This window comes from Grus americana, chromosome 23 (assembly GCF_028858705.1).
Source record: "Grus americana isolate bGruAme1 chromosome 23, bGruAme1.mat, whole genome shotgun sequence".
Lineage (NCBI taxonomy): Eukaryota > Metazoa > Chordata > Aves > Gruiformes > Gruidae > Grus > Grus americana.
In genome coordinates, this window is record NC_072874.1 from 8,179,279 (window position 1) to 8,191,055 (window position 11,777).

The 11,777-nt window shown below is 44.0% G+C and overlaps 1 protein-coding gene across 10 annotated transcripts in view; it reads left to right on the forward strand.

Moving 5' to 3' along the window:
* Positions 1–11,777, forward strand: part of HTR1D (5-hydroxytryptamine receptor 1D) — a 16,177-nt gene continuing 4,400 nt past the window's right edge. Inside the window, exons 1-8 of one of the 10 annotated variants that reach the window (XM_054802419.1) lie at positions 1–393; positions 1,070–1,153; positions 1,924–2,080; positions 3,845–3,905; positions 7,956–8,124; positions 9,749–9,791; positions 11,185–11,235; positions 11,435–11,475. The gene's annotated coding sequence lies outside the window, so the exon portion shown is untranslated. Of the gene's footprint in view, positions 394–1,069; positions 1,154–1,923; positions 2,081–3,844; positions 3,906–7,955; positions 8,125–8,649; positions 9,593–9,748; positions 9,792–11,184; positions 11,236–11,434; positions 11,476–11,777 lie in introns of those variants that run through there. The other 9 variants (XM_054802417.1, XM_054802418.1, XR_008573974.1 and 6 more) reach the window with 9 other exon arrangements.

The window sequence follows — 11,777 nt, forward strand, 5'->3', positions numbered from 1 at the left end:
TTGTGGGGTCGGGTGCGAGGACCACCCAGAAGGAAGGGTGCAAACCCCATCCCCGTCCCCCCCACCGGGGCAGCGCACCCCCGGCGCCCACCCCCGGAGCCGAGGCTCCCCTCGCAGGCGGCGTGGGTGCGTCCTGGATGGCTGGGGCCGCTATCGCTGGCTGCGCGGGACCCCTCGCTGCCCCGACCCAGCCCGACGGGCAGAGCCCCGGCCCCCGGGGCTGAGCGAGCCGCCGCTGCCGCCGCGCCCGAGGAGCTGCCGGGCCCCGCGGCGCGGCGGAGCGGGACGCGCGGCGGTGGCGCAGGCGAGCCCAGCCGGGGCCGCCGGTATTTAGGGCGGGCGCTGCCGGAGCCGGGCGAGAGCGGGCGGGTAGCTGGACGGCGGGGACGGCAGGTGAGTGCTGGCCGCGGGGGCGATGCCGGGGCGATGCCCCCACGCCGACGGGGAGGGCTCTGTCCGCCGTTTGGCCCGGCCGGGCGGGGGGCGCCCGTGGGGCCCCGGTTGAAGTTGGTTCCCACGGCGGGAGCCCGCCGGGCCGCCCGCGCTGCCGGTGCCGCGGCCTCGCCGGAGGGGAAGGGGCGCTCGGGGCTTCCCCGTCGGCGCCCCGACACTGCGGCCGGACGGTGCCCCGCCGTCGCCGGGGACAAGGTGGCCGCTTCCCCCGGGACCTGCCGCTGGAGGCCGGTGCCGGCGCGGGAGCGGGGAGCGGGGCGGGAGGGGGGGCAGGAGATGGAGGCCAGGGCCTGCGGCGGCATCGCCCCGGCCCGGTGGGCGGCGGTGGATGGGGCGAGCAAAGCTCCCTCGTCGGCATCGCCCTCCCGAGCCCCGGCTGAGCGCGGAGAGCGGGGATTCAAGCGGCACTGGACACGGGCGTTTATCGTGCAAGTTTATCTTGAAGGGAGGCTTTGCTCTCACAGCAAATTTAGAGTTTTAAATGGATATTGCAAGTCTCTTCCCCCAGGTATAGGGTGATATTCAGTAAACGGACCACTTTAAAAGCGTAAATTTATGTGGATTGCTCCGGGGAAAGCATTGGGTGACCGCAGCTCTGACATTTGTCTTGTTGCAGTTGTCCCAGCGTTGTCGCACACCATCCTGGTTTGTATACCACGAGTGACCCAGGTGCCTGGCTTCTTCCTTACACCTGCTTCAGGTATGATGGTGACCAAATGTCACCTCCATTTAGGTGCTAGCACAAAGCCAGGAGTCTCCACTTTAACATTGTACTTGAGTCCTCACTCTTCCATGCTTATGTACCTGCTTGGATGCAAGCCAGGATATCTGGGGCAGAGCCCACCATTTTCATACTTGCAGCCTATGGACTGCCACCATGTCACGTGTTGCAGCAAATGATGAATGTGAACCACTTTTGGGATGAGCTTTGGGACTACAGCAAAGAGCAGGAGCCACCCAAGGACAAGGACTGCCAGCATTGCCCTGTGATCACGAGATGGTCCTGATTTTTCCAGGATACTGTGGGCAGCAATGCATGAGACTTGAACAAGGACTTCAAGGAGAATAACGTTTCCTCAGAAAGACAAAGACAGTCCTTTTCCCAGTTGTAAGCCTGATGTAAACCCCAAGGAAGAAACTTCCTTTGCAAAACTTAGTGGGCAACTGATTTCAGAGTGGTGAGAATTACTTTGCCAGTAGTTGTAACTTCCTCGTTGAGGAACTGTTCTCAATGGAGTGTTAAACAGATTATTCCAGGAAGCAATGGCTGGGATCTGTGAGGTTTCTCAAGATGAATTTGCTTTTGTTTTCCATGTTCTCCCTAAAGTTAAGGTGGCATCATAACAAAGGATTTAGGCTGTTCATCATGCATGCTTCTCAAATATTAAAATGACAAATATCAAACAAATTGTCAATCTGTTGTTTTTCATGTTGCCTGTAACATTTTCTGGTTTTCCCATTTACTCCCAGATCCTGATGGTCTCAGAGTAGCATCTTCACCAGACATCACTCATCCATTTTTCCTGAAATCACAGATGCTCAGTCTCTGTTGCAGCTGATAGTCACTCCCTTTATCACACTTCTGGAGGCCTGGGAGGAGAAAAAAACTTGAACACTTGTAACACAGGTATGTGTGAGTAAATGGTAGAGAATAAGGAAATAAAAAAAAAAAAAATCAGACCTTCTCTGTGGTGTGAACAATGCTGGTTTGCAGCTTTCTTAGAAATCTGGGAAGTGTATTTCTCAGGTTGAGACATGTCAGAATGCAGGAAGATGTGAGGGGCCTGGCCACTTTCAATGTTTAACACAGTAAGAATGATGGCAGTGCATTGTCCTCACGTAAATGCAGAACAAAAACCAATGGCAAAGATCAAGCTCTTCTGGCATGTATGCAGCAAGGCAATACAGTCGTCTTGGAGCCATGTGCCTAGCTAACTTGTCCTACATACAGCTCTGAGGGGAACCATCCTAATATAAAAAGTTAGCATAAAAAATTGACTGGTCTTTCCTCTCCCTTTTGAGTAAAGATTCCTTTCTGCTCCATTGGCGATGCACTCAGAGATCCATGTAAAGAGAGACACCCTTCAGAGTGCACACAAGTTATGATCCAACCTCCATGATCCCCAGAGTTGCAGTACAGGAGTCATCTGAGATGTTCCTTCTGTCTGTCCTGCAGCTCCCAGTCTGCTCATTATTGACCCTGTATGAGCACAGACACATTGTGCAGAGGAGAATTTAGAAATTTTACCATCTCTGAGCTCATTGAAATTGAGGTGGCTAGGGGAATTTATTCTAAACCAGGGGGAAAATAAGCATCATCATTGCCATAAATACCATAGTCAGAGCAATAACTGTTCAGCTTCTTATTTGCCTAGGTTTCTATACCTGGAGAGCTCTTAAGAGGTCATATATGGGAATGGTATTTCATAGTGCCTTAAAAATGCTCAGGAATAAAAGGAACAAGCATTGTAAGGGGACCTTGTGTCTGTATCCTAGAAAATGAGTAAGAAGGCAGAGGAATATAACAAAGTTCAGAGTGCAGTGAGAGAGGAGGGTAAAGAATTAGTAGGGAGCAACACTCAGAAAACCAGGGACACGTGAAAAATGCTGCTGGGGTTGGTGCAGTCATCTATCAAGAGAACATTTTGGTACAGTGCTTCTACCTGGCATAATCATGGGGAGTTCATTCCTCCTGTTCATGCTCTGAAATGGTGGAGGCTGGGGGCTCTGGTGCCCCAATAACACCCAGTGGCAATTTTTATAAGCAACCGTGTCATTTCTCCCCAGTCTGAAGGCAATAAAAATTATCTTAATACCTCTGTCATGTGGAGCACCACAGTACCACAGTGCTGAGTCCTGAGCCAGTTCCATGTCTGAACTATGATGTTCTGCAAAGCTTGCACTGTCTTGGGTTTTTGTTCTTTTTGAATTGACTAAGTTTACACTGTATTGCAGTCGAAAAAAATTCTTATGTTTTGCTCTATTTTACTGTCTAATCCATTTTGCTTCCCCAGGGCTGAATTGGTTATTGGAAATAACATTCCACAAAAATTGTTTGATCTGTCCGTAAAGACTTTCTGTGACAGAGATGTCACAGTGTCCCCAAGCAATATTTTAAGAGTTTCAATACCCTCTGCAAGGTTTTTCTAATGGCTCAGTCTTCCTTGCTGCAGTTAAATCCCTCTCCTTTCAGTGTTATTAGTCACAGCCATGGGGAACGGACTATTCCTTCCTGTTCTGCAGCAGGCTTTCATGTATAGAAAGACTGCTGAACATCTCCTTCAGCTGTGTCCTTTCTAGCCCAGACATTCCTGTTCATCCAGTTTATTCCCATACATTTTGTCTTCTGATGATTCTCACTGCTTTCCTCCTATCTGTTTCTGTGTCATAGGTATCTTCTCGGGAACAGTGCCCAAAGCTGAACACAGGGCTCCCATTTGGCCTCGTCCAAGGTGAACAGAACAAAGTCTATTTGAGGTGTTATTCCTAGTTACACACCTGCCAAGAACTTTGCCATTTTGTAGGGATACAGTATCACTGACACTGCTGACAGTGCATGTTGGTCCTACACTATGCAGAGCTTTTACCTAGCTGGTTACTCTCCATCACACAATAGAGCAGCTGCTTATTTCTACCTGAACTAAATACCTTGTACTTGTTGTTAAACTTGCGTTTAACCTTCTTAACCCTGTTCCCTAGTATGCTGCAACCCCTCCAGTATCATTTCATTGAATGAAGCATGCCATCCACTTCATCACCCAAACCATTACTGAAAGCAGTACCAGCTACTGGGCCTCCTTGTTCCTATCTTGGTAGAACTGCTCTGTTTGATTCTGCATGTGTGTAGGTTAAATCCCAGTGTGCTCTCTGACACATCTGGCTGCCAGCTCAAAGTGAGGTCATTCAAGCAAAAGTTGTTCCCAGTCTCTTCCTGAACTGGACCTGGGACAGAGGGTAAGGGGAGGCAGGGTGGATGAGTGCTTTTTCCAAGAAGTGTAAGACCATGTTTCTGCAAATGTGCATTTTGAATTTATTTACTAGGTGGGGAGGCATTGCATGGCAGGTCAATGTGCTGCCTTCTCAAGCTACCTCATTCTCTGTGTTGGCAGTGAGGAGGGATGCTCTGTTTAAATGTCTATAGTTAGGCAGATCAATTCTTCCATATTGCTTGTATTTTTAAGGCTTCACTGTTTATTTAAGTGCAAGTATTATCACATCAACCAATGCTTTCCAAAGCAAAGACGTAGGATACGTTCTGGAAAAAAAAAATGTAATTCTTCTTGAATTCTGGACTGGAGAAAAGGTCAGGCAAGGAAAAATGGCTGAAGTGTAAAAGTGAAACTTGATGCATATGGATGGCCCTGAGAAATCCTAGTGGATCACTCTGCTCAGAGATTAAGTCTCATGGAAATGGCTGAGCACACTGAAACCACGTCAAATAAAGCATCAACAGGTGATCCACAGAGCACAGGGCAGTGCTGAACTGGGCAAGAATAGTTTGGATGAGGCCTCCAAGAACTTTTCTTTCTTTGCATCTCTTTCCAGCTGATTTTAAAACTACCAAGGTTTGAGCACTGAGGATGTCTTTGAATGCACTGGGCTCTCCCAGAGCACTTAGTATGAGCCTAATTCCTATTGCTCCATTGAATGAATGCTAAAATTTTGTTGACCTAAAAATAAAGGCATTAGAACATCATTAAACACTTGGAAAAGTCCCTGAGTCTGAAAACAGTCTAGAGGCACTCTGTAGGAAGCTGTAACAGTGATTCTTTTCTAAATGGGCTCCAGTACTTCAGGGCAGGTTCTTGGGAGACCCCTGACTGATCTCCTGTCCCTGCTCTGGCTCTCCTGCTGTCCATCACTGCTTCCAGACTCCAGGCAAGGCTGATAGGTTCAAGATGGGCTTTTAAGTGCTGGAGTCACTCCAGGCTTTTCAGGTACTGGGAAGAAGTAGGCACCACCTAAAACAGGCTTCTAGGACAGGAGGGAAAAATAATCTCCATAGAGGGAGCCTGAGATGATTAGCCACTCTTCAGATGTCAGATGTGCCAGGTCAGGCCTTCTGCATCAGTTAGACCATCCAGATCAGAGTCAGTGTCAGAGGCAGATCCCCTCTTGCAGGCACTTGGACACAGTCTGCATTACCATCTTCACACCCCACTGTATTTCACTGGCCCCTACAATTCCACTTATTATATAATATTGAATAATACTGGGAGAGGAAACATGAGATTTATTGGAGATTTTCCATTATGCATGTGTGTCATCAGAGACTTTACAGCTTAGGGAGTTCAGGTAATGCCAGAGCTAAGTGCTCTAGCCCCTGCTGCCTCCAGAGGAATTATTGTTAACATGCTGTAGAGTATATTTTTGCAGTGCAGTATTTGCCAGCATCACTGCCCACTAAATCCCATAGCAATGGGTTGGTTCGCTAATACATGTTGGCTAAAAAAGTCAAAAGAGAAAAAAATACCAATACTTTCTTGAAAGCTGAGCAAAAATAGAAGGTGGGGAGAGGGTAGAGGTGGTGTTAAATATTGCCAATATTTGCTTGCCAATTATCATAGCTGCTGGGAAGTGTTTTGCATAAAATTTATCCTATAGAGTACTGTTCTCTATGCATACATGATTTAGTTTGAAATAGTCAGAATAATCCTAGCACTAGAGATTTAGTTGTGCTGCATGAACCACGTTGGAGTGAACACATGCAGTGTCATGTATACTTCTCTAGAAACATGAACTCTTTTGTACTAGCTCCCCTTACAGTTGATGAAGAGAGGTGCTCAGCCCCAAAGGGCTCAGCTGCCTGCCAGGACTGACCAGCTCTGCCTGAGTTTTGGATGTCCAAGTGGACTGCGGTGAATCCCACCTTAACTTTGTTATTTTGTGATGCATCACTGAAGTAGGGGGCAAGGAGAGGAATGTTAAAAACAGTGCTCATATTACTGATTTTATAACCAGTGGAAAATGTTATATCCATAGCAAACAGAACTGACACTACAGTATAGACCTAATGTAATAAAGCAAAGAAAATACTTTTTTCTAATAAAAAGCTTAGAAAATGTACAGTTCATTGTATTATGACTAACACAATACAGTGTTATCGATCAACAGTTAACCTATACTTATGGTATTTGAGGTTTGTAATTTCCCCATATTGGCTGGACAACTCATTAAGAGCAACACTGAATTCAGAAATACTGATGAAGACAGAGCAAAAAAAGGTCAGGAGGGCACACACTAGCTATGACTGGAGTATTAGAGCTCTGCTTCTTGAAATATGTTCCAGTATTCAAAAGTCATTTGGTGCTGATGTGAAGTACACCTGAGATCTCAAAAGCATCTTGAATAATCAGAATAACCAGTCTAGCCAGTAATACAGTGGCCTTGCTGCTCCCTAAACACATGAGAAATTCAGGTGCAAACTCATATTCTTACTGATTCAGCTCAGCACCTGAAGAATTTTTAATAATTTATTCTACTAACACAGGCACCTGCAAAAATCAGGATCCTGTGTAAAATGTCAGGGTGGAATCAGTAAGTAAAAACTACTCCCCAGATGCACAGAGGTGTGAAGAGGGAAGAATAGAAGGTGGAAGAGGGAGAGGAGGCTGATACTGTGAGCAGTACCTGTTTCCTCCTGCCAGTGAAACTGGTCCTGCACTCTGCAAAGCTGAACCTTGCTCATTCCTCCCTGGCTGGAGCATGAGACAGTAGAGGAGCTGGAGCCAGAGATGTAGGAAATGTCACTCTGCTATGCACGGCAGTGGGTGAGAATAGAGGAGCAAAGACCTTGCCCTAAGTGCTGCATGGCTTTCCAGTGGCCTTGAGGGTTGCTGCTTCCTGCAGGTGCTATTGGCTTCTCCCAAAACCTGTGACATCCTTCCAGCTTGTGATCCTTGCTTGAGCGGAAAACAAATGAGCAATTGCAGTTGGGCTCATCCCTCTCTCCCAGGGACACAGCAGCTTGTCTCAGGGCACCAGGGACGCTTTTGTAGATGCCCCTTGTTTTGCTCTGAGTTTAGCTTGTGGAGTCAATGTTGAAATAATCTCCTCATCATATGAGGACACTTACTACTATTCTAGATTACTCTGCTTTCTTTTCAAGGTGCTAACTGTAAGTTCAAATGGCACATTAGCTTGTGCATAATGGACAGCAAGTAACCAGGCTTCCATTACAGTTCTTAAACTAATTCCCCCAATAACTTTTTTTCTTTATTTGTGATGGCAATGCGGCACTCTTTTCACTACACAGTGCAGCCTAATCCGACTTCATTGTGCAAGGTACATGTATATTTTATTTCCTGTCAGGTTTATTCTATCTTATTTATAGCTTTTGCAAAATGTTACGTGTTTCAGTTTGATCCTAGTTCAATCCAAAGCTAGGAAACTGGTTAGGACATGGTTACTTTTGTATCATATCTAGTCCTTTATACTGATGCATGCAAACCTACTGACATTACATTTTACAGATTTTTACCTTTTTTTTTACTTTTACACAGACTCTATCATTTCTGTGGATCTCATTTTCCAGTGCAATACACTATGGCATTTCCTCGTTTTTCTCCCAGAAGCTGCATCCTGATTTGATTCTGATCTGTGGACTGGCAGATTCCTGTATTTTCTTCTAAATGTATTTCATGGTGTTTGAACATGGGTTCTTGTCTCCAGGTAGGACTCCATAGATACTCTTATGCTGGATGCTTGAATCAATTGTCCCAAATATTCAAGAACTTATTAAAAAAATTCTCCCTCTTTTGAGTTTTCCTATGAAATGTATCTTTCAAAGGCAAGATCCTTGTTAGGAGTGCCATCTGGTGTTTGTCAGCTCACGCAGGGAGTAGCTTTATTACTGGTGAAGGTTTCAGCATGTTATATACCTGTTTTATATATATTTATATATATACACACACACACCTGTTTTATTTAGGCAAGATAGCAGATTCTATGTTTAAATGAAAAATTAGAATTGGTTACAAAAAGATGGGAGAGCAAATGGATTTTCAGTCATTTGCTGAAATTTAGCTCTGTTCTCAGCCATCCCTTTGCAATTCCCCTGGTTGTTACCCAGCTACCAGGGGAGAGAATGAATTCTCCATTTCCTCTACCCTCAGGTGTGAACGTAAAGCAAACATTCAACTTGTTAAAAGACATTTAATCTTGTTCTCTTTTTTTCCTGATCTATTCAGTGAAAAAGCAAATTCTGTATTTTCATTTCAACATACTTATTTTTTGTATACACTATTTACTTCCCTCCAACACAGATCTGTAGGGGTGCATCAAAGCACTCTCTTTGCAGCCAAGCATTGTCAGAAAGTGGTGTCAGCTACACCATAAAATTGCTGTGTGGTGTGGAATCACCCCGCTCTCCAGAAACGGTAGCTGTGCTCTAGAAGGGACAGAAATGTGTCATGACTTCATTTGCACTCTGGACCAAATACCTTTGGTAATCCTGGCAGTCTCTCTGTCTGCAGAGCCCGCATGATGGCACTCTGCGGTAAGGAGCTGTCGCTGCCATCCAGCTCCTGCTTGCACCTTGACCTGCCTTGTCACAGTTTGGCACTTGGTTTCTCCTCCAACTGGGCTAGAGACCCTCCCCTGCTGCCTTGCCCTTGCTGTGTTGGTTTAACTGCAGAGCTGGAACACAAAGCATCATTTCAAAAGAAGTACCTGGGTTTGTGTAAGGACCCTGAACTGTGAAGCATCCCAGTGGTTATCGCTGACAGCTAAAGTGTGTTCTCTTTTCACATCGAATATGTGCCTCGCTTCACCTTCCAGACCCTGAACTGAGCTTTCTGCTAAGTTAAATAGCACTGCATTGTCTAAAATTGTCTCTCCATTTAAATACTCTTTCCAGCAATCAAGTTATCTTTCCTTCTTTTCGATGAACGAAAAAAAATATCTCCAATCTCTCCAGGGTATCACGACATATTGCACATCTCTTCACCTCCTGGACTCTACCAGGAACCACTGAATGTGTGGACACAAGAACTGACCAGAAGATCCCTCCCCTGTGCAGCCTTCAGTACTGTTGGAAGTGTATAAACGAGGGACATGGTTAGCCCAGATCACATCCAGGGTGGAGAGGGACAGTTGCAGAGGGCAGTCCTGGTCTCTGGTGGTCCTGCAGTTAGGATATGTATGTCTATGCATTTGTGTTCTCTTTTCCTTAATATGCAACTATATGTATGACCTTGTATTTGACTTAATTTAATGACTGCTTGAGATTTAATGTTATTTTTCTTCAGTGTGTATAGTTTCAGCAAATGATTTTTTTTTTTTTCTCCTCCAACAGGAGAATATTTTCCCTCTATTCAGGATTTTTTCTTGAGTAAAAGGTAACTTAATTGAAATACTAAATTATTGGGAAGACATTCATTTTAGCTAGATGGTAACTAAAATTCATTACATCCTTATATATATGAACTCTAACTGGAGTCCCTTTACATTAATTACATTAATTAATTACATTAATTCTTTTTTTATTGTACCAATGGTAGTGATCACCAACTCACACAAATTAAGTAACAGTCTCTGAAACAGGCATCATAGGGAAGTACATTCAAAGAAACTTTTAAAAGTAGGTTCAGAGTGCCTGATTCCTAAACATATATGTAAGCATATAACTTTGTGTTTTCAGTAGTCCATTGAATTTAATGGTTATTTATAGTATACGAAATTATATCATTAAGCAGATGCATAAGTCATTGCAATAGAGGGGCTATAGATTTTAAGAAACTTTTATGGCCATCCTATCTGACCTTGTGCACATCCCCAAGCACAGCACTGCTTCCCAGTTTTGTTCACAGAGCCCAAGAGCTTCCAACCAGCTGAAGCGGATCACAGTTCTGTTTAGATACTACACTGGTTTTGTTTGTTTGGGTTTTTTTTTAAATTTTGCATATATATTTTACAGTTCCATACATTATACTGCTTAGCGACACCTTACTGCTTGTAAGGGAAGGATTATTTTGACTAATTATTCTGCATAAGTCTACAGCCTCTGGTGATAATTTAGCACATGGGGAATATATTTTAATGTCAGCACAGTGAACACTCAGGATAAAGCTCTAAGTAGGGAACAAAAATTCTGTCAGGCTCACATGATCTCATAATCTGTTTTAACCTGAAACCAATGAATAATATCGACTAGCTGCCTTTCACGATTATTGATACATCTCTGATAGATGCCAAGCAGAATGGACAAGAGCTGCTCAATGTGCTATATGTATTTCTTGGTGAAAGACTTGAAATCAAAAGACTTTGTCTGTATGCACAAGTGCAGGATTTTATTAAATTTAGGAATATATGCTACTTAAGGTTTTGAGGACCCCAGTAGAAATCCTACAAGATGTGTCTGTTGTGGGGTTTAGAAACCTGACCTGGAGTTTTAAAAATGACTTTCAGTCATAATAGCCTTATTTGTGAGGCAGGAAACAGCCAATGTACTCTGAGTACATGATAAATACCTGACTTGGACCATTTTTGTAAAAAATTGGTTCTTTTCCTTTGGTGATCACATCACAGGAAGACATCATTTATTGATAAAAATTAATTCAATACCTCAGTATCTGTTGAGGCATTGTTTGGTTTCAGTAAGACTTTCTCCCAATGTCAGGCTGTCCTGTTTACTGGTATGTTGAAGATTAATAATTCATTTGAACTCTAGATTAGTTCATTTGACTGCAAATACCATGGTTCACATCAGATTTCTTTTTTTTTTTTCCACAGTGATTGACAGCTGTTTGAAACAATAGGACTAACGGGCTTGTTCATATACAGGTGGGTGGGTCATGTGCACTTCATTTTATTTCACGTTGCTGGAGTTGTTCTAACACTGAACAATGGGTGATACTTGCAATATATGGGAAAGGCTCGATATCACTTTTCTCAGTAACTGAAATCAAGATTGACTTGGCTTTAGTTTTTAAATAATACAGTCACTGTCTTTAATATTTCTAATCTTGTGGTTTTCATTTAGATTTTCTCCTGTGTGGGATGTGTGATCAGCACTGTGTTCAGGTAAAGAGATTTCTTAGACTCTAAAAGTGACAGCTCTGAATTGAGCTATTACTGAGTCAGAGAGTTAAAGGGATGGTAAAAGTATGGGGAAAAAAAAAAACACCTGAGAAAAAGGGAATTTCTCACAGAGAAACCAGATTAACTTTAGCATCCCTGTTCACTGAGGAGAATTTGGAGGATTTTTACAAGTGGAACCTTTATTTCTGGCCAAAGTGAACAACAACAAATCCTATCAGACAGTGCTCAGCTAAAGAGTTCTGTGCAACTAAAGATCCAAGTGCAATGGTATCAGCAGGGGTGTT